The following is a 23,568-nucleotide window of genomic DNA, read 5'->3' as shown; positions in this document are numbered from 1 at the left end:
TTGCCCGAAGGCAGCACCCATAATGGAGAGGTGGGCACCTGTGTCCATCAGCGCAGTGACAGCAGTGCCTTTAACGTCCACTTCAAGAATGTTGTGCTTTGTGGGTCAAGTGAGCAGAGGATCTGACGGCAGGGTCGATATCGCAGCTTCACTTCCAGAAGCTGCAGTTCTCAGTTCTCCGGCCAGGTGTGGGGGTAATGAACGACGAGGAGAAGCGATGGGCTAGGGCGAAGGGCTGACGACGTCTAGGTGACGGTGATCGGCCGTAGCAAAGATTCGGAGCGGTGGCGTCAGTGGCAGTACGATCCTGGCGAGAAGGACAGGGAGCACTAGGTGCAGAGTCACGGAAATATGCACTGTTTTATGTCGTAGACAGAGATGGCCATCGGTTGCGGCAGTGACGAGCGATGTGGCCAATGCAGCAGCAGTGCAAACAGTTGGGCCTGTTATTAAAGGTAACCCACTCAGACGGGTTGCGGGATGTGGTGGGAAAGGGCTGTCGGGGATGACGAGGGCCGCGAGAGAAGTGCTGCATGGTGGGTTCGTGGGCAGACAAGCACGCGGAGTTGAGACCCATGTTTTCAAAGTCCAGTCGGGCAACAGCCTGGATCATAGCAACCGAGGCTAGTGATGGATCCGTGAGCGTCGCAGTACAGGATGGCAAATAGGCGGCCTCGAGCTCACGGCGAACGACTCTAGTAACGTTGTCACATGGGATTGGCTATCGGAGATGGCTCTCACAAGTCGACGTAGCAGCGGTATTACGCAGGCGCACGATGTGGGGCGTGATGCGCCGGCACTTAGCCTGTTCGAAGCAGCGACATTCTTTGATGATCGCGTAATAGTAGAAACGTTGCCCAAAACTAGCAAGTTGGATGCGCCGTCTGAGATATCCTTAAATATGTACGCCACCTTGTATGTCTCAGAAGTCTCATTCGCTTAACGGCAAAGAGCCAGGAAGTCTTGTATGTATGAAACGTAGGGCTCTGTGGTGTTCTGAGCACGGGTAGCAAGGACCTATGTTGAAACGGTTTCCGAACAGTTTGCGAAGCTTTCTTTGAAAGTGCCCCCGATTGTCAATTCATCTTCGTGGGCTCAGTACCAGACGCATGAGTTGCCGTTCAGGTAAAAAAACCGTGCCCTTCCACTCTGTGAAAAACGTTGACCAGCGAAGCTGAGTATGTGGGCCCCTTAATAACGAACTGCACCTCCGCCGCGCGTCGGCCCGGCATTGCAGTACATTTGGCATCAGCCCACGTATGGGGAGTGCTTAACGCCTGCTTCACCTCCACCGCGGGTTAGGCCGCTATTGCATTATCTTCGGGATCGGCCCACGCATGGGGAGTGCTTAACGCCTCCTTCACCTTCGCCGCGGGACGGGCCGGTATTGCATTATCTTCGGGATCGGCCCACGTATGGGCAATGCTTAACGCCTTCTTCACCTCCGCCGCAGGTTGGCCCGTCATTGCACTATCTTCAGGATCGGCAGTGCTTAACGCCTGCTTCACCTCCACCGCGGGACGGGCTGGTATTGCATTATCTTCGGGATCGGCCCACGAATGGGCAATGCTTAACGCCTGCTTCACCTCCGCCGCGGGACGGGCCGGTTTTGCATTATTTTCGGGATCGACCCACTTATGGGGAGTGCTTAACGCCTCCTTCACCTCCGCCGCAGGACGGGCCGGCATTGCATTATCTTTGGGATTGGCCCACGTATGGGAAGTGCTTAACGCCTGCTTCACCTCCGCCGCGGGTTGGCCCTTCATTGCACTATCTTCGGGATCGGCTCACGTATGGCGAGTGCTTAACGCCTACTTCACCTCCGCCGCGGTTTAGCCCGGCATGACACAATCTTCGGGATCGGCTCACGCGTGGGGTGTGCTCAACGCCTGCTTCCCCTCTGCCGCGGGTCGGCCCGGCATTGCACTATGTTCGGGATCGGCCCACGTATGGGAGTTTTTTGCTAACGACACGAAAATTTCTTTGGAGGGTGGAGGTATGTAGCTTCGCTGTAAAAACGAAGTGATCGAGCATAATTGTTGGATCCCATCTGTTATTAGCGCTGAAGCGTTGATAAAGGTTAGCCCACTCTTCCACGTCCGTGCAGTCCAAGCCGGAAAGCAGAGTAGGATCGCGAGCCTGGGACAGGATGACGGCTGGAGCTGTCTCAGGAGTAGTAACCGATGCTGATGGGGTCTCATCGGCGGGCGGTATTGTAGCAAGCTCGATGTAGTGACTGCTGTGGAGCTCTGTTGTGAGGGCGGAGATAGCTAATCTCCACCAAAATGTTACGTGGGGGAAGTAATTACAAAGGAAGTAATTACAATCGATATGTAAGAGCAGCGCAGCCAGGTAATAAGATGGAAACATGCTGGTGCGAAGCCCAGGTGCCAGTATTTGCCTGCCTTTGCGCCACGCCTCTTAAGCGTCTATTGAATCGCAACCATATACTAGCACTTGTAGTATGTAGTAACTAGTTTCTTAAGTTTTTCGGATTTCCCAACACTTACAATATAATATATAAGTTTATTCCAGTTCTCAATGACTGTAGGTAAGAGTTATTGATGCTACTGTTTTGCTGAAAATAGGCAGAATACACGACAAGTTAGCCGCCACGAAGTAGGTGATGGAGGAAAAGGAATGGCAATATGCAAGGCGGGCAAGTTCTAATATATCTTGTGAAACAGGCATACTCGGGATTTTTTTAGACAGCGAGCGATAGGGGGAAGGTCCAGTGATGATTCGATGGCACTGACACTTTACCTACGGCTGTGCTTCGAGGTGATGAAGCGAAGGGATGGAAATTTGCTGTTTATGGGTGGTGCAGCAGATAGGGGCGTGAAGCCATTAAGGCGTATCCGCGACCATCAACCGCGAAGAACAAATGAAAAGCTTAGATGCACTGCAGAAAAAAACACTCCGCAATCACTTTCAGGTGTAACATAGGGTCTGCAAAGAGTGAAGTGTGTTTGAAAATAGCGTTCGTATTTGCTACAAATATTTAGTTTTATTTATCTGTGGATCGAAAGTAGTAAGAAAATAAAGACCACTTGCACGGAAGTTTGATAGTCCATGCTCGCAACGTACAAGGAAATCTCTGGCCCTGCACAAATCACAGCCTTTGATGATTAACCTAAATGTGTTGAAGGCGACAGTTCAGATGTCGCTTTAATTTGAGGCCGGACCGGATTTCCCAGCGTACGAACTGTGAGTGTGTCAAGGGCTGTATTGTACGTAATTGAATAATAAACCTACAAAGCAATATTTTGTGCGACCACCATTGTCTTTGTGTTTAATTACTCATATTGCACTGTACTGTGGGCGTTCGAACACCATTACTGTACCAATACAAGCAATACTGTTTGAAAGCTGCTATTTTATGGCTGTATAGAAATTGCCCTTGATAAGATGGTGGCATGTTCGAGTGAAATATGTTTTCATGCTCGTAACAACAGCGTCAATGGCGCATAAGAGGCGTATATGAAAATCACGATAAATCCGCCTTAAATATGGCACATACTGAAATTATAGGATGCCCCCAGAAGCAAGTGGTTGGCAGAAAACAACAAACAAAGCATCCACACTGTCACAACCAATAACGACGTCGTCTCAATTATGTCAGATGTAGTGTGTTGCATTTTAGCGCACAGCGTTCACATACGCAAAGTGCCCCTATGTAGGGGGACTGAAAATGTACCAAAAAGGACACCCTCGCTTACACCTCCTCCGTGGCATTGCATCATTTTGCTCCAGATTGTTGCAGAGGACATTTTGGCATTAAGTTTGAATAATTCCAAGCCGAGGCCTTCGAAACATATGGAGCCTGAATAACAAGAAACCTTTGGCACAGCAACTGCCGCATCGCCTGGGGCATACCTTGGAAGTCGAGCTCGCGCATCGCATCGAGGAGTACGGAGGAGATTGGCTCGCGACCAGCAGACTGCGGGCGTTAATTGGGCTTAGTATGTTGCGTTCACCTTGTTTAGGTGGCTTAGCGCTCTGCGCCAATAAACCTTGCAGAATTGTATCTTCCCGCCGGCTCAAACACTGATTTACACAAACACAAAATTTTAGAACCCTCCCAACAAATACTCATATCTTGAAGTCATTCCAAACGCCACGATGCCGAAACGTCGGGGCGGTAGCTGTTTGGACGCTGTCCTACTGAATAATGGAAACAGGAAATAAGACTGTTTTGCACATCTTGAAACTTACCGCGCAAGCCACAAGGTAGCCGCATCACGATAACAGAAAAACAAACGAATTAAGCATGGTGTAGCATCATTCAAACATATTCGAACAGCAAAAGGTTGAAACGCTTTGAACGAACAAATCTACAACCGTACGAAGTCTTTCCATCAACTTCCAGTTCGATAAAATTCCTTAGAATGTCATATGAAGAAAAATAGTGTAGATCGCAACGAAGATCAACTTACAACTGACTTATTTAAAGAACACTTTTCTTTATGTATTATCACAGTATTTATAATTGGTATTTAAACATATTGTTGAATGATTCATTTTTGATTCATGATTCGCACGCCTAAACCGAGAACCCTGCAACCACTCGTTTCTTGAGCATTCTCAGCTATTGTGGAGGAGCGCAATAATTTTAGGAGAACTAACTCTTTTTAAAAATATTGTGCGGGCAGAGTGTTGGTATGAATGCTATCATGCTGTATGCGTCAGTCGAGGAGGCAGTGCTGGCCACAACTATTTGTTTCTGCAAGGCGCAAAGGAAGGTCGCGCGGAGTCAAACAAACAAAACTCGAAGAAAGCAACATAAACAGATCCCGGAACGGCTGCAGATGTTCACGAGCTCCGAAGACGGATAGTTCCGCAACCGATGACGGACCCTGCACGCGTGGGTGAGAGCGTCTCGGCCCGCTGCAGCTGCAGACCGCGCCACAGTGGTCGCCTCGCTTTCAACCCCAGACCACAGCTATTGGACCGTTGGCCTGGCCCACCGCCGTAGCTGCTGCTGATTCCTTCAAGAAAGGAGCGTCGTAAGTAACAATATTTTCAACGTGTACCTTGTTTGGTTGCAACATTCATTGTTGAGGATGCGGTTTTTAGCTGCTTGATTTGGCCGAGTAATTTCTACGTGCCAAACTCACAACTTCGCTTTCAGGGACGCCATTTCAGCGGAGCTCCGGGTCGATTTTACCACCTGTGTCTTATTGCGTGGGAAAAAACCCCGTGCGTTAGCATTTCCTTTTTCTTTTTTGCAAGCTACCTTCTCTGGACGCAACCTTCATATCCGTGATTCGATCGCACAATCTTTGAGCGCCACTGAGTCCCCACAGCGAACGTCGCATGGTTTCAGGAAACGGCCTGGCACCAGATAAACGCGTTCTGTACCGTAAATGAAGACTTCTTTTAAGCCTTGCGGTCAGCAGTTTCATGCAAAATTTTGTTCCTATATGTGCATGAAAAATGCCCGTCCGATGCTCTAGATATGTAGGGGTGCCTTTTTTGAATACTGACCTTACTAACGTAACTTACTAAACGTAGACGTTACTAAACCTTTAACAATATATATTCCTTGCAAAAAAGTAAGACGCATTTAAAGTTTACACCGCACTTTCAATATGAACATGAATGCTTCTTGGAAATATTTCTAGAGTAAATTAGCGTTTGAAAATGTATTTTCCCGACCAATATGTCTTGTCATAGCCCATATTGTGGCGAATATAACTCAGTCTTGTGCTCTGAAACATTAGATGTCTCATTGGAAACTTGGCACCTAGTTTGAACAAGCTTTTATAACTGCTGATTGAATGTTTAAGCCAAATCGAGCCAACTGCCGTGATTAGAAAACTTATTGTTGTACCTATGTTAATCTGCTAAAGGTGACGCGTCACCTATATATATATATATATATATATATATATTGTAATGGGTGCACTGAACAGTTCCGAGGGAGGATAACGTCTCTCTGTAACCGAGGAGGCAGGTGACGCAGAGCAGGAACAGCTGGTTGCCCGAACGGCTCACACTCGTGCCAAGCACTGGCGATCCGGCTGGCCCACTGGTTGCACAGCAGGCATGGAAGAGACGATCTGGCTGGCCTTGCTCTTGTGCTCTTCTTCTTCATTACAATTACCCCCGGTGCAAAAGCGGAGCCATCCTGGCGACTTACGACGTGGAGACGAGTGGGTCATAGAATTGTTTCAGGCGGCGCACTTGAACAACATCCCGTCCACGGCGGCGCTTGTCGGATGTCGATGTAAGCGGCTCTATGACATAGTTGACCGGAGAGGTGCGTTCGACGATGCGGTATGGTCCACCATACTTCGAGAGAAGTGTTGTCGAAAGTCGAGGCGTGGTAGGAGGCACGGTCAACAAGACAAGGGTGCCGGTAGCGAAGTGCGGATTCGAAGCGTCGCCATCACGATTGGCTTTTTGTCGTTGTTGGTCAGCGGAGGTGAACTTTCGGGCTAATTGACGGCATTCCTCGGCGTATCAGGCGACGGCTGAAATGGGAGCACATTCTGATGCGTCTGGTGTATAAAAGGCAAAACCGTATCGATGGTATGGGAAGGATCGCGACCATAGAAAAGAAAGTATGGAGAAAATTCTGTGGTACTTTGTGTAGCCGTATTATATGCGTTCGTGACACATGGGAGGATGATGTCCCAGTTTCTATGCTCCGATGAAACGTACATGGCGAGCGTATCACCAAGGGTGTGATTGAAACGCTCTGTAAGTCCGTTAGTTTGAGGATGGTACGCCGTGGTGGTCCGGTGAACTATGCGGCATTGAGCAAGCACAGCTTCAACCACCTGCGACAGAAACACACGGCCTCTATCACTCAGTAGCGCCCGAGGTGGGCCATGACGAAGAATGAAACGATGGAGCAGAAAGGATGCAACGTCAGTAGCGGTCGCTGCAGGCAGAGCAGCGGTTTCGGCATAACGTGTAAGGTGATCACCTGCGACAATAACCATCGTTTTCCAGAGGGTGTTAGTGGTAGCGGCCCGTACAGGTCAATTGCCACACGGTCGAAGGCACGAGCAGGGCACGGAAGCGGCTGTAGTAATCCGTGGGCCGGTTGAGGCGGAGATTTGCGGCGTTGGCATTGCGGGCACGAGCGGACAAACTTTTGGACAAAAGTAAACATTCCTCGCCAGTAGTAACGTTGCCGCAGGCGCTCATGCGTCTTCAAAACGCCTGCGTGGGCACATTGTGGGTCAGTATGGAAAGACGCGCACATGTCGGAACGCAAAGTCTTAGAGATAACCAGGAGCCACTGGCGACCATCGGGCTGGTAGTTCCGTCGATACAAGAGTTTATCCCGCACAGCAAAATGGACAGCCTGGCGACGCAGGGAGCGGGAGATGGGAAATGCAGGGGAGCCAGAAACGAGATCGAAAAGAGAGGCCACCCAAGGATCCTTGCGCTGTTCTGATGCGAAGGTGTCGATGTCGACCGAGGATACCGACTCAATGGTGGAGAGGGAGGCCGCATCGGCAGGCAGCGAAGAGCGGGACAGAGCGTCAGCGTCAGTGTGCTTGCGACCTGAGCGGTATATGACGTGTATGTCGTATTCTTGAAAGCGCAGAGCCCAGCGGGCAAGGCGTCCAGGCGGGTCTTTTAAAGCGGATAACCAAAAAAGGGCGTGATGGTCAGTAACCATATTGAAAGGCCTGACGCATAAATAGGGGCGAAACTCCCCGAGTGGCCAAACGATGGCCAGGCATTCTTTTTCTGTGACGCTGTAATTGCGTTCCGCTTTGGTCAGCGCACGACTGGCGTAAGCAACGACGTACTCGGAGTAGCCAGACTTGCGCTGCGCAAGGACAGCGCCAAGGCCAATACCACTGGCATCGGTATGCACTTCAGTTGGGGCGGTGGGGTCGAAGTGTCGCAGTATAGGCGGAGACGTCAGGAGACGGCGTAAGGTCACGAACGCGGTGTCGCATGCAAGAGACCAAGAGGATAGGTCGTTGGCGCCACTTAACAGTTGTGTCAGAGGTGATATTATGGAGGCAAAATTGCGAACAAAGCGTCGGAAATAAGAACAGAGGCCGATGAAGGCGCGGAGTTCTTTGAGTGTCTTAGGTTTCAGAAATTCCGCCACGGCGCGAAGTTTTGATGGGTCGGGGCAAATGCCGTCGTGTGATACGACGTGACCTAAAATCATGAGCTTGCGCGCGGCGGCCTGGCACTTTTTCAGGTTCAGTTGCAGGCCTGCGTTGGTCAAGAACGTCAACACTTGCCTAAGGCGAAGAAGATGCGTGCTGAAATCAGGGGCGAACACAACGATGCCGTCGAGATAGCACAAACACGTGCTCCATTTTAGGCCGCGCAAGATATTGTCCATCATTCGTTCAAAGGTAGCAGGCGCATTGCATAGGCCAAATGGCATCACATTATATTCGTATAAACCATCCGGCGTAATGAATGCAGTTTTAGGGCGATCAACTGCTGAAATCGAGACCTGCCAGTAGCCCGAGCGTAAATCCAACGAAGAGAAGACTTTAGTGCCTTGCAAGCTGTCCAGAGCGTCGTCAATGCGCGGTAGAGGGTAGACGTCCTTGCGCGTTATTTTATTGAGAAGGCTATAATCGACGCAGAACCGAATGCAACCATCTTTTTTTTGTGACGAGAACCACCGGTGATGTCCACGGGCTATTGGAAGGTCGAATGATGCCGCGCTGAAGCATGTCGTCCACGTGCTCACTGATCACCTGACGCTCCTTGGCGGATACGCGGTACGGGCGCTGCCTCAATGGCGCGTTGGAGCCAGTGTCGATGTGGTGGCTGACGGTTGACGAGCGACCCAGAGTAGGCTGAGCGACATCAAAAGGAGAGCGGAACTGGGCAAGGAGGTGAAGAAGCTGGGAGCGCTGCTCGGAAGTGAGGTCATCGGCAATGAAAGGTGTGAATAAGTCAGATGATGGCGTAGCAGAAATGGAAAGTGCACAGAAGTCGGTGAGCTCTGCATGCGAAGCATCCGGCACGTCGGTCATAAACATGTCATCAATAGGCTGAACATGGCCAACTTCTTCGCCGCGAAGAGCCATTAGGGCAGTAGGAAGCGGATTACAGACATCGATGGCGCTGAAACCGTCTGAAATGTCAAGCGCGGCGAAAGGCAGGGGAACGCCTTTGCGGGTCATGAGGAGTTCTGAAGGAGTGAAGAGGACAGCGCCTTCAGAGACAGCGCCACAGAAAACGCGAACAACGGCAGACGAGTACGGCGGTATGGCGATGTCTTCTCGAAGAACTAGCTTAGCGGGAAGAGAAGTGGCGCCGACGAGGGGCACGTCACACAGAGGCGATAATTCGACTTCAGCACGTGCACAATTGATGACGGCTTTATTTCGCGAAAGAAACTCCCACCCAAGTATCACGTCGTGAGAACAGGGCTGTAGAACCACAAACTCCACACTATAGAGAACGCCCTGAATAACAACTCTAGCTGTACATGCTGCTGAAGGCTGAACTGGCTGGGCGCTTGCTGTGTGAAGAGAAAACCCAGAAAGTGACGTCGTAACTTTTCTTAAAGCGCGAGAGAGGCGTTCGTTTAGGACAGACACGGCTGCTCTAGTATCAATTAGCGCAATGGTAGGGACGCCGTCAACATTAAGATCGTCAACGTTCGAAGGCGACAATGGAGGACTTGTACAGATCGATGGCGACGTAGTCCCTGCCTCCTGAACTGCGGCGCTTAGTTTTGCTCTTGCGTGGGTGAAGGGCGCCGACGCATGGGGGACAACGAGCGGTGACGCGGGGAAGGTGAACGACGTGTAAGGACGGGGCGCTCGGCTGGTGGCCTGTTCGACTGCCGACTAAAATAAGTGTCGTGGAAAGGCTGCACGTTGGCGTAGGGAGGCGACTGCACAAACTCATCAGAGTGCAGCATGCGGCTGCGGCAGAGTCGTGCAACATGGCCGGGAATACCGCAGGCATAACATATGGGCCTGTTGTCTTGCGTGCGCCAAGGATTAGTAAAGACAGGAGCAGGTCGATGAACGGGACTATGAACGGGTGTTGGCGGCCGAGAATGTAGCGCAACGAGTGGTTGACGAGGGGGCTGCGCGGCGACGGATGCGTAAGTAAGTGGCGCGGCGGCAGGGTACTGCTGATGCTGCATTGGTAGAGCCTCCGCAACTTAGTCTTGAATAGCCCGCCGGAGCGTAGGAGCGAGCTGTGTAGGAGGCTGTTGCGGCAGCGGCTGCTGTAGCTTAGCGAAGGGTAGCAGAGAAAGCTGACGTGCAACTTCCTCCCGCACGAAAGCTTGGATTTGTGTGAGCAAGGAGGAACGATCAGAGAAGGCTGTCATGGAAGCGAGGGCCTCGTCAGCCACTGAGGGGCGCCTAGTCAACTCGCGCTGCCTCCTCAACTCGTCGTAGCTTTGGCACAAGTTTATGAGCTCTGCTACAGTGCGCGGGCACTTGGCGATCAACATTTGGAAAATGTCGTCGGCGATGCCCTTCAAAATGTGCTTGAATTTGTCATTTTCGGGCATAGATGCATCCACACGTTTGCATAGGTCGAGAACCTCTTCAATATAACAGGTGAATGTTTCACGGGGTTGTTGAGCTCGCTCTCGTAACCGCTGCTCGGCGCGCAACTTGTGAACGGCAGGGCGAACGAAAACTGCAGCGAAACTGGTCTTGAACGCGGACCAGGACTGAAAGTCGGCTTCGTGATTTTTAAACCGCAGGTGAGCCACTCCCGCAAGGTAGAATATGACGGCATTCAAGTTGGCGGTATCATCCCATCGATTGTGCAAGCTCACCCGTTCGTACGTAGCCAACCAGTCATTGACGTCCTGTTCATCCGTACCGCTGAAAACCGCTGGTTGGCGTTGCGGGACAGCGCCAGAGCAGGCAACGGGGGGTGGCGGCGGCGTCGGTTGGGGAGAGTCAGGCATGACGGGAGGCAGAGTCCGAGACCGGAGTTCCAGGGTGTAGATGTTCTGGAGTACCCCGCACTTTCCACCAATTGTAATAGGTGCACTGAACAGTTCCGAGGGTAACGTCTCTTCGTAACCGAGGAGGCAGGTGACGCATAGCAGGAACAGCTGGTTACCCGAACGGCTCACACTCGTGCCAAGCACTGGCGATTCAGCTGGCTCACTGGTTGCACAGCAGGCATCTGGCTGGCCTTGTTCTTGTGCTCTTCTTCTTCATTACAATATATATATATATATATATATATATATATATATATATATATATATATATATATATATATATATATATATATATATATATATATATATATATATGTATATATATATATATATTGAAGAACTGAACTACTGAACTGAACTGAACTATATATATATATTGAAGAACTGAACTATTTGTTACAAATATGCGGTCTAGTGATTAAGTTTAGAACCCTTCCGATATTAGAAAGAACACTATATATCCGCTGTGACGCAGAACAACATATTGGACATCTACTCAAATGTAGTATACTGCACCTATAAGCAACCATTGTTTTTCATTAATGCCAGATGTCAGTACGAAGGTGACCTGTAATATTTTATTGCTTTAGCAGACGGCTACGCTTACATTCAGCGAATTGTATACAATATCCATTGTGTTGTCTTTAGTGGGTATACTCATAAGTAAGTTGCGTCTCCATGTTAGACATGGTGAACCAGAGGGATGAATATTCTTGGCGAAGAAGAAGTTTTGAAACACGTCCATGAGGAAGGTATTTGTGTCTTTATTGTAGTCGCCACGCAATAGCTGAGAAACGCCATCGACGTGACGAAAGTTCACGGAATAACATTGCTATTTTGATTTTTACAACCCATTCATTCCAGCCAAAAGGCCAACGGGCGGTATTATTATAACTTTTTAGTGCGCCATTACAGGAGCAAGCACGGATGAATCGGCGGTGGTGGCTTAGTGGCTTTGGCGTTGCTCTGCTAAATCCAAGGGCGCGTGATCAAATCTTGAGCGCGGTGGCCGCATATAGATGGAGGTGGAATGCAAAAAAAAAAAGAACTCCAATGTACCGTGCATTGAGTGCACGTTAAAAAACCCAGGTGGTCAGAATTCATCAGGATTCCCTCACTACCACGTGACTCGTAATCATATGGTGGTTTTGGCATGTACAAGCCTAGAATTAATTATTAAGTTATGGATGAAGTAAGGATACGCTACAGTGCTCAATATTTTGAACTGGAAAACAGGTCGGAACTACACAGCAAATCCCATGTTAATTCTCACGAAATAATCTTCAAATTTGCCTGGGCGCGAGAAAGCGCATGCGCGAAGCGGATTGGGAGAGACCAGTTTGGTTTTAACAATACAACGGCGCGGCAAGACTTCTTTGCTAATTGTTTAGTGTGCTGGTATACTATCAAATTGAAGTCTTGACTCCGCAAGCAAATAGATTTAAGAGTGATTCTGCCACTCACAACGAAACTGGGAATGGCTTAAAATTGAAATGGATTAAATTTGTGAGTTTTACGTGACAAATAAGTGTGTGATTAAGAAACAGTTTTGACCACTTGGGCTTGCTTAACGCGCACTGGGGCGGACAACCGAACACGCAGCGCAACGCTATAGACACCAAGAACAGACGTAAATAGATTCGTGTGGCACGTTTCAATATCTAATATTATTTTTAATGGGCTTGCACCATCCTTACTACCTCACCTGGCAAACATTACAGGGACTAATTGAACTTTGTCAGCACAAAATGATGTATGCGTTTTCGCACTGTCATTTTGATAAATTCGTGTGGCATTGTTTTCTTTTTCATCTAATGACAGGGGCATGAGCTCTCGTAACAGACGGACAATTCCGAAGAAAACATGGCATATTTGCAAGAGGAAATTATACCCAAGCCAAGTTTGCCTTGATAACTTGCTACTCGGAGTGGACGAAAATCACTTGAAGCATTACTATTATGCTCCGGTCACATATCATAGACGAAAGTGCTGCCAATCATAGCACGTCGATTAGAAACTGCCTCACTTACAATGATATGACCCGGTATTTGAAGCTCAACTGCATTTTGAGGTGCCGTTTATTGGCATCAATGTTAAGAATAGAAATTTGTAGTTTTACCACTGTGCCAGACAACATGGTACCGCCGGCTGGGGCCCACTCAGGACGTCGTCCATCCTAGGATCCACAGGCAAGACACAAATTAACATTCAAAAAGCAACACAACCAACAGTGGTCATAAAAAATGAAAGCAGGCTGCACCACAACTGCACTGGGTATATGTCCCTCTTCAATCAACCTCTCGCCAAATTGGATCGCATAGTATATGGCACAGGGTGTTCGGCAAGCGAGGGAACAATTCTCATCATTCGCATGCCCCAGCGTGCCACGCTTTTTGTCTCGGAGGCTACACGCAGACTTCTCGGCAGTGCCACAAGGTGGAGCAGCGAGTCCAGAAAGATGAGCCGATGGCCAATATGGAAGCATATTGGCCATCGAACTACGATGCGAGTCCGCATGTTAGTTCTCGGGTGAATGAGAAGCACCGATCCGGCGACGACTTGTTTAGCAGCCTTGAAAGTAGCTTTACCTTCGGGAGATCTGGAAATCGCGGATGAGGAGTCTTTGGTCGTACGAAGATCAGTCAGTGTATGCAAAAACTCAGCGTCATGCGGAACAAAGCGCCGAGAGATATTCACTAGGCCCAGGAAATCACGCTGCTGGCGCCGGGTAGTGGGTGCTGGGAAGTTTTGCACGGCCTGGACGTGGGAGGGTAACGGATAAATTCGCAGCGCCGAGGCGTGGCTACCCAGTTACTTGAGCTCGGAAAACACAAAGACGCATTTTTGAGCAGCTAATCGACTCCGAGTGGCGTCCACTGGGCTTCTTCTCTCAGAAGCTCCAACCTGTTGAGACTGGCTACAGCGTGTTTGGCCACGAGCTGCTCGTTGCCTACTCCACCACGAAACATTTCCGGCACTTCCTGGAGCGCCAGCCATTTTACGTTCTAACAGATCATAAGCCTCTGATGTATGTACTCCTTACAAACTCTTCCAAGTACGTCACACGTGAACTTCGTCAAGTGGCCTATATATCAGAGTTTACTATGGATATCCGGCACATCAAAGGCACCGAAAACGAGGACGCTGATGCACTCTCCCGAATCACCTCCCCCGGCACTTCTACATCACCTGAGGATTGGGAACGTCTAGTTCGTGCGCAGATGAAAGACCCTGAGCTGCAAGCACTGCTTGACCATCCCCGTTCCCTCCGTCTAGAACTTGTTCCTCATCCGTTTGCGTCTGGCTCACACTGGTGTCACCTGTGAGCGGCTGCACTTTGCCCCTTCATTCCGGCTGTCTTCTGTCGTGTGGTGTTCCATTCCCTTCACCACATCTGCCATCCTAGCATCCGAGCCATGTAACACGTTGTTACGCAGCACTACGTCTGGAAAAGCATTAACACCGACATCCACCAGTGGGTACGTTCGTGTCTCTTTCGCATGCCAGACGGCCAAAGTAACTTGCCGCGCGAAGTCTCCCACGCAGCCGTTCTTGCCACCCGGCTGTCACTTTCACCACGTCCATCTTAAGTTGGTTGGACCGATTCCTCCCTCTAACGAACGCCGGCACATTCTAACAATGATTGAGCGCTTTACTAGTTGGCCAGTAGCCGTGCCCATTCTGGACATCGCTGCGGAAACGGCCGCGAAAGCTTTCACTTCAACATGGGTTTCGTGCTTCGGCTGCCCCAGCATCGTGGCCGCTGTATCGCGGCCGGAAATTTGAATGTACTCTCTTCACTTCCCTCTAAAGCCTGCTTGGCGCTAAACACTACCGTACCCTGCATATCATTCCTGTGCCAACGGCATGGTTCAGCAGCTCCACAGCCAGCTCAAGCCTGCCCTCACTGCACGCCTAGATCGGGAGCACTGGGTCGGCCATCTTCGTATGGCGCTTCTCTGCCTACGCGCTGTCCTTCGTCGCGACCTTGGCTGTTCTCCAGCGGAACTCGTCTATGGTGCACTCCGGCGGCTTCCTGGAGACTTGTTCGTTTCTTTGGACCTCTCGTCTCAGTCGCTGCACGAAGTACCTTCAATGCCTACAGGACTGCATTCAGTAACTGCGCCCCAACCTGCCTTGATCTTCGGACGATAGCACCTTTCTGCATCCGGACCTTGCGTTATCGACCGATGTTTTTCTCAGACGAGACGCTGTAAAGGCACTTCTTACACCCTCCTAGCCATAACGTGCTCTCCGCAAGACGCAGAAGTCCGCCGTCCTCCTATTGAATCGTGGCGAAGAGGCAGTCTCACTAGATTATCTGCAACCAGCCTACCTCGAGAAGCCTACCACGGAGCTCCCCGCGGATGCCGTCGGAGTATCCGTGGATCTCCACGTAATCCAGACAGCACCATCTCCGGCTGGGAGAGGCGGTCGATTGCCAAGCCTCCTGCAGCGGCCAAGACAATGCGGGTGGACTGCGCCAAGCGCTGAAGGAAGAGCTCCTTCAACAGCGCACCGTTCGTGTCGACATTGCTTCAACCCATGAGTCGTCACATGCTGTTGACTAGCTAGGAAAAGCGGCGATTTCCAAGCTCCTCGGAGGTAAGCAGGTGCCGGAGGGGCGCGCTCTCAGACGCCATGGTGCGGTCCAAAATACGCTGCTTCAGTTGATGGTACGGGGTACCAAAAGGTGCAGCGATGACGTCCACCACCTCCTCAGAAATCTCAGGAGACAGGTTGGCAAGTAAGGGGAGATACCGATAAATCTGCGGGGTGGTGTGTGTAGATCGGAGGCGGCTTCTACATGGCTGAATCAGACCTGTGGGTCCTTCCGCCAGAATGTGGCCGGCGAAGCTGTAGAGCTGCGACGTCCTATGGACGTAAGGTAGCATCAGGTGGAAGGTTGCCTGAGGGCGGTAGGTTGCGGGGGTCGGTCATCATCACGTCTGGGCCACCAAATGTCGCGAACAGAGACGTTGCAGCGGAGCGCCAGGACCAGAGGGCCACCGTAGCAGGCTCTTAGAACGGACTAGGGCGTGCCGTGCTTACGCCGCGAGCATGCGCGGCCCAACTTTATTTTGATCCCTTTTTTGCATTGCCGACCGAGAGCGCCGACCTTTAGCCTCCTTGCGAGGTGACATCATTGGGCGCTACGATATGTCTCTCAGACACAGAGGCTGTAGCGCGAGAGCTTTGTAGCAACTGTGATGAACCGAACGAGGACAGCTCTCTTCTCTCGCCACCCTCTCCCCCTATAGCGGCTGCGAGAGAGGTGGATGGCAGGCGCTTTGACACGCTGGTGTATGCGCGCAGATGGGGCATTTACTTATGTCATTTATTCGCCCTTAAGTTAAGACAGCTCAGCAAAGTTCATCGAAGCAAGTTTTGCCAACCTGTGGGAAAATGAATGAGCAGTGACGCCGTCGCTGCACAATAATGGCGACTGCGCTTATTTACAGCAACGCACCATCGGTAGAGAAAGGCAAAGCTCGCGTGCTCTATCATCGAGCTGTCACTGCTCCATTGCTCAACGCGCGGATGAATCGCATGCAAATTGACTTTACATAATTTGGCATTGAACCAAATTGTACGTCTTTCTTTTGGCTCTGGTATCGAGACGCCACCGTGTAGTGGTCTAACTGCCCGCTTGGAGGGTCGCTAATGGTATCGCGGCATGCTTGGGTCACATACAGCGTCCGTAAAAACTCAAGTGATCAGCTTACAGACACACGATCAAGGCGAGAATTAAGCAGTGCCCAATATGAGAGTGAAAAGAAATACAGTCGGCATACCCTCATAATGAGCAAACGTGTAACCAAGCCATGACATTCAACTTGATGATGACGTCTTTCCTGAGTTCTTACAGCACATGTATGGGCGACCTGACTTGCACAATTTCTTTGTAACACGGTAAAAGGGCGTGGCACGTATCATGCATAAGGCGTGCGAACCCACAACTCATCACTCCTCAGTAGAACCGTTAATTCCGGTCGCACACTCGTAGGCAGACTCGAAAGCGATTAGAGAAACCATAGTTCTCATCATTGAACGAAGCTTTCTATAGTAGCTCGAAGAACAACAGTATTAACGGATGTTCAATTTTTCACATGCGAAGTGTTTTCTTGCTAACGGAACTTATCTGGGGCATTGCATTGCAAAGAAAGGTGAGAGCTAGTGAGAATTTTTTAGACCGTTCAGTTCAGTTTTAAGGCGCACGTCGGCAAACGCGGCGGGACATAGGTGTCGGTTTTAAGGCACTACTCTTGTGAATTTTGTCTGGACGGACAGTCAAGGGGGTAACGTTGGCGTGGATTCGTTAATTCGTGGCAGCAAAGCAATGTTCGCTGCTCGTTATTCGCTAAACGATGAAGACAATTGTGGCATTCTAGAGTCCTGCGTTAGCCGCACACCGAGGATTGACGAGCCTTGTAATGTGCAGCCACGCCTGGCAACTAAGCTGTTAGCAAGATGGTGGACGCGGTCATTTTTGGCCAGATGGTTATGCATTTTGAGTGCCTCCTATTAGATGAGCCAGCTGGCGGCAAGAGGTTTCACAATGCCATGTGCTTCATAACGTTATTACTCGTACCTTCCTGGTTTTTGACATATCCGAAATGTGGCCTATTGCGACAGACCTATTGCTCCTTTTTCGCATGTAGCAATCGGTGGTCAATTTATCATGGGTCTCTACGCCGAACAGTTCTTGTTGCAATGGGAAAGGTGCTCTTCTATAGCTTCGTTGGACCATAAAGTTTTGAACCATCACCAACACTTGTTCGCCACCTGTAACTTCTTGGCTGCCCCGCAAAAGAGTCACTGTAAGCAAACTTACTTCCGCTTACTTTACCCCAAACGCTCCATTCCTACGCGCGGTACGATGCCGGCACAGCATGTCCGAAGAAGTTCCGTCTGGCGTCACAGCTTGCTCAAAGAGGTGCTTGAAATTGCCTTGGCAGTAATGTCTATGCACACCGCATTGGCTCTATATGGTAGATACAATCTTTAGCGCCTGAACTACCATCTTTGGGGAAGATATTAAACAGCATTGTGAGGTTCGCTTTGTGCTATGTCAGTAGTAGTCATTGGATGGCCGAGAAATTTGATTTCATTTAGCGACTGAACGTTGTTATGGTATTAGGTAAATGATGTAGGCTTTGGCCGACCATCCTATCGTACGGTCTGTACTTCCAAAGTACATGTACCAAAATTGGAACGATACAGATGTGATTAGCAAGGCACCTGCGCAAGGGTGACACCCAAACTCCTGAAGCGTTGCACGCTACCTTTTAAATACATACGTATTTTGCGCATATGCGCAGCGACTAATTTTAGGTCTCTCTACGGCCATGTTGCATCTGCACTAACCATTGTCAACGGATTAGAGTATGTCTGGCGGTTTATTGGCTTTTGCGCCACGAAAAACCATTAAAACGGTAATCAATCAGATGTTTTTATACTCATTAGCTGGAGTTATTTTATAAAGCAACTCTTAATGGGAGTTTCGCAATGGATTTTATGTGGCGGTGAAGGCTGGCTTGGCGGCGGTGGGGCTGGTATAAAATGTATATGCAAAAAAAAAATATGTCGGAGTTTCCAATTTGCTTTGAAACGTAATGATCAATAATTATAAAATAAACGTTACGCCGTGTATACCTAACTCAAATTGAAAAGAACTTCTGCGCGTTTTTTTTTCTTCCAAATACGTACTTTTAGCTTCTCACGTAGCATTTTACCGACTCCTCGCTGTTGCATGGCTGCGGTAGTGAAAGCCGACGTCGTGATGCTTTACCACAGCCTGCGTGGAGACCGTCACAGTTATGGATGAATATGAAGAATAAAGCCTTTATTTTAAGGAAGGGGACGGCTCTAGGCCGCTGATGGGGATTAGCAGGGAAGGGAATGTGGGTACCCAGACTGTTGGCTGAAAGACTTCTTCATCTCAGTCTGGGATCTTCCGCTTTATGCAGGCTCAGGTGCATGTTCAGTTCCGCCGCTCTCACATGGGCTGATCGACCCCCTCTACACTACTCGAAACAGGCCACTTTGTCTGCCATATGTCGCAATGGCTTTCTGTGTTTCAGGGTTAGTTTGTATTTTAATTCCTAGTGTTCTAATGTCTCCGTGTAGTAGATGCTGAATGTTGGATCTCCCTTGTGAAAAAGCTGCACAGCTCCAAATGAGGTGTTGCAAGTCTGCTCTGCATGACTCCTGGCAATGTGTACATCGGGTGTAAGTCTTCGCAATCGTAGCTTGTCTGGGTTGGTGCCATTTCTCAAGTATGTGTGGTGTGTATGCAGCGTTGGCCATAACCTCATTCAAGAAAACCTCTTCCGTGCGGGTAAGCCCGCCCTTGTCGTCAAGCAAATGTACTGGTGTAGCTTCTAATAATCTCCGTTTACTGTCTGCTTTATTTTAGTACGAATGTAATGCATCAGTGCTCTGCTAGGAGAGCCTGCAGCCAATATCTTTAGGTATGGATTTTGGTCCATGGGGTTTGGCGAGGAAATGGAGTGTGGGGAGCTGTACGCGTAATCAAGCCCACCCGCTTGCGCGGCAGCTGCGTGAGCGGCTGCATTTTCCCCATCCGTGCCGGTGTGCCCCGGTGTCCATAGGATTTCAACATTTGTCCCATTGTCCTGTATTCTCTTTAGCTTTTTTCTGGTGTCGTTGGCCACCGCATCATCTGTCGTAGGCCCCGTTAATTCGGCCACTGCTTCGTACGAATCAGTAAAGATCCAATAATTATTTCGCACACTCTGCTCTACAATGTCTCCCATGTCAATGGGAATGGTGTTGACCGCTCCCCATATAGCTAAGAGCTCAGCGTGCAAGGTTGCACCCCCAGGAAGCTGACATGTGTGATAGCCATTGTGTTGGGGTGCAGATGTGCTAACCCAGGCCATGCTTGCTATGTCGTTTGTGATTGCAGCGTCCGTGTAGATGTCAGTGGTGTGCTGCGGCGTGCTTAATCCCAATCTCTTTTCAAATATTTTTCTAGCTTCCGCGTTTCGTCTGGCGATAGGGCGTTGTTGCCTCCGTATGCCCAGTGGTGCTTCCCATGGTGGCGTTATGGTCGCTTCCGCGGGCTCTAGCTTCGCATGGACTTGTTTATCCCATGCCATAATCTGTTTTCCTTGGGTCGTGTTTTCCAACCGGGATCGCATTCGAATTCGTGCTTCACTGATTATGTCCCGTATGGGTGGAATCGCTACGAGCTTGAGCAGGTCCTCGTTCCTCGTGTGCTTTGGTAGCCCAGTGATCGTACGGAGGGTGGCCCTGTGTAACTTTTCGATGTCGCCGAGGTCTCGTTCAGAGAATTCGTACAAGGGTGCCCCGTAAAGAATCCTTCCAACCGCGACCGCTTTTGCAAGCGTTTGGCACGCTTTCTGACGCGCTCCGCCATACTTGCTCGATATTCGTCTAACCATGTGCAACAGCGGTCTCCATTTTTGCTTTAGTGTGCGAATCCATAGCTGGGGGCTGTTGCAGCTAGCAATCTGTGCTCCAAGAATCCTAATTTGTCCATTGGCCGACGTAATATCGCTTTGGCCGATGTGTAAAGTGATCTGCTTGTTTACATTGGTTGCTTTCTTTCCGTCTACGCTGATCAATTCTGTCTTCTCTGGCGAGAGTTGCAGTCCGAGGTTATCTAAAGTGTTGCTAAGGCTCAGGATCGCTGCTTGCAGCTCAGTTTGCATGCTCTGTATGTCGGAATAATCCGCCGCTTCCGTCCATATTGTTATATCGTCGGCGTAAATAGTAAAACGGGCTGAAGTGTCTCGCTCAAGACTTTCTGCCACACGTGTCATGGCCAGATTGAATAGCATAGGTCCGAGGATGGAGCCCTGGGGCACTCCCCTATCCAAGTAATAGGTCTTCGGACTCCATCCCGGTGCCTTGCCATGGAGCTGGATTGGTCTGCTTTGGAGGAAGCTACGTATCCAATTGTATGTTCTTTGGCTAGGGTACCTGGTTGCCAGTTCCTGTAAGATGGCCTCTTGTTTCACGTTATCGAATGCTTTACGCATATCGACTGCAAGAATATAGTCAGGCATCTGTTTGCGAGACTTACGGTTGATCACTCTGCGGAGCAACCAGAGGCAGTCATGTGTGCCCATGTTCGGCCGAAAACCTGCCTGCGCAGGATGCAAACCCGGTTGTACATATTCGATGTAGTGCTGCATTCTTGTGTGTAGCATTCTTTCTATCAATTTGCAGACAGTTGACGTTAGAGCTATGGGGCGTAGGTTAGCTGGTTTCATGTGGTCTTTGCCCGGCTTCGGTATGGGGTAGATGAGAGATAGTTTTAGTGAATCTGGCGCTAGTCCGGATTCCCAGGATTCATTGATAATTGTTAAGAGCTGTTCTTGAGCTTCATTGCTGAGGTTTCGAAGTTCTTGCCAAGTCACTCCATCGTGCCCGGGAGCTGATTTCGTTTTGCCTTGTGCAAGGGCTGCTACGAGTTCACCCAGCGTAAAGGGCGTGTCTAGCTCCTCTTTCGCGTTGTTTATCGTTGCAGAAGGCAGCGGTTCAGAAGGCGCCTCGGCAGCATGTGGGAAGAAAGTGTGGATGACGCGGTCCTCCAGCACGGCAGGCTCATCTCGCAAAAAGAGCTCCGCGAGAGGAGGTGCGCCTTTTTTGCTCCCAAGCAGGCTTCTTAAAATCTGCCATAGCCTTTTTAGGCCGGGTTCCCGGCCAAGCTTCGCGCACGTATTGTGCCACGTGTCTGCTTCGAGTTGTTGTTGGTATTCCTTGATGGGTCGGTATTGATGTTTAAGGCGCATTAGATCTTTGTGACGGTTTCCTTTATACCGGTATTGCTGTGTGAGGCGGTTGACCTTCCGCCATAGATTTGCAAGGTGCATATCCATGTGAGTTGCAGTGTCATCGCATGGGATAGTTTCCCTGGCCTCCGGCCGTGCCTCCGCTACCATAGCGCTGAATTGTTCAAAGTCCGCAAAAGAGTCCCCGGTAGCCATTCTAAATTTTTTCCAGTCAAAAAACACCGTTTCTCTCTTCTCTCGGATCTTTTTGCGATTGAGCGTGATAATTATTGGTAAATGGTCGCTTCCCCATGTCGTCGATTCTACTTTCCATTGCCTTATGAGCCCTGGAGTGGCTAGTGTCAGATCGGGCGTTGTGTCCTGTTGTCGCGCGTGTAGCCCTATGCGGGTTGGTGTTTCTGGTGTGTTGCATATGTCCAGAGTTGACATTTCTATTGCATCGTGCAGTATGCGTCCTCTCGGGTCAGCTTTGGCGTAGCCCCATGTTTGGTGCTTGGCGTTAAAATCGCCCCCCACTAGAATGGGAAGGCCTCCGGCTTGTGCCTGCACCTTACTGAGCCCTTGGTAGGAGTCATTCCGGTGCTTGCCCGTTAGGGGTCTCTAGTACGTGGAGACTGCAACCATTGGCCGGTGGCCGCGTGGACATAGCTTTACTGCCACAATTTCTCTAAAATCATTACACAAATCTGGTATCTGCAGTTGGGTTGCGGTGCAGTCATGTCTTACTAAAAGAGCAGCTTGGCCTTGCGCTTGTTGGTTTCCTTTGCTTTGGTGTCGTATCGTAGCCTGCTGAAAGGTTCGGTAACCTCGAATAGTGCATTGTCCCCTTGTCTCCTGTAGAAGCACAACAAGGGGATTGAATTTTTTAATTTGCTGTCTTAGTGTGGATCCATTCTGCGTAAAACTTCGACAGTTCCATTGGATGCATATAGGCCGTGCCGTCATCTTTCATCTGCTGGCTTGCGCCTTTTAGGTTCGTCATGTTGTTTCTGAATATTTCTCTGAATTTCCGTGAATATCCCCTGCATCTGAGTTTGTATTGCATTCGTTACTGTCTGAAATTCCTCCCGTAGGTTCTTTTCGAGGCGCTGGGTCTCAGTGTGTCTTTCCTGCCTTAGGATGCTCAGCATCTGCGCATACGCCGAGTCTTGGGCTGTTAGTGGTTTTGGCACTGACGGTGCCTGGTTCTGCTGGGTCTGTGCAGGTCCTGCGTGTTGCAGCTTTCTAGAGTTTGCCGTGGTTTTCCGACTAATTGATCGCCCGACCCGACTGTTAGAACGCGTGCGTTTTTCTCGGTCTGCCGGCGTCTCTGATTCACGTTGCCGTGGCGTTGGCGGTGGTTGCGTATCTCGTTGCTCTGGTGGTAGTCGTGCGAGTATTTGCTGCAGCATTGCTCTCAACTGCTGATTTTCTTTTCTTAGTTCTTTTATTTGTTGCTCATAGTGAGCGGATAGCGTGGGTTGTGTGGATGTTCCCGCCAGTACTTTTTCAGACCAGGTCACTGTCCTCTGACCTTCTTCTATGTTCTGCACGACTTTCTTAATGTCTTTCGGTGCACGGCTAGGACATGCTGAGTTTAGCGATATGTGGCCCTGTTTCTGGCATGCAACACAGAATAGCTCTTCATCGCATTCGTTGTCTTCAGGGTGTTTTCTACCACACTGTGTTTTACACACTTCGTCTGAAGGGCAATACTTGGCAATGTGTCCCAAGCCGTGACAATTGTAGCAAGCTATAACCTTCGGTCTGTACTCATGCACCCTTGTGATCTCATAATCGAACACGAGCCTGTTTGGGGGAGATTCCGTATTAAATGTTAGCAGCAGCATGTTTGTCTTCCCGAGCAGACGTGCC

At 49.8% G+C, this 23,568-nt stretch overlaps 1 protein-coding gene and 1 non-coding gene across 2 annotated transcripts in view; both read left to right on the top strand.

Annotated features, from left to right (window-relative positions):
- The first annotated feature begins 4,922 nt into the window (after positions 1-4,922).
- LOC142590649 (homeobox protein Hox-A4a-like) overlaps positions 4,923-23,568 on the top strand; it is a 71,939-nt gene continuing 53,293 nt past the window's right edge. Inside the window, exon 1 of the mRNA XM_075703024.1 lies at positions 4,923-5,006. The gene's annotated coding sequence lies outside the window, so the exon portion shown is untranslated. The remainder of the gene's footprint in view (positions 5,007-23,568) is intronic.
- LOC142591810 (U6 spliceosomal RNA) lies at positions 18,112-18,214 on the top strand. The gene has a single exon (XR_012830541.1). It is a non-coding gene; the product is annotated as a U6 spliceosomal RNA (small nuclear RNA).

Source organism: Dermacentor variabilis, chromosome 8 (assembly GCF_050947875.1).
Source record: "Dermacentor variabilis isolate Ectoservices chromosome 8, ASM5094787v1, whole genome shotgun sequence".
Lineage (NCBI taxonomy): Eukaryota > Metazoa > Arthropoda > Arachnida > Ixodida > Ixodidae > Dermacentor > Dermacentor variabilis.
Note: the sequence above shows the minus strand (reverse complement) of the source record. Positions and strands in the feature narration are given on the sequence as shown.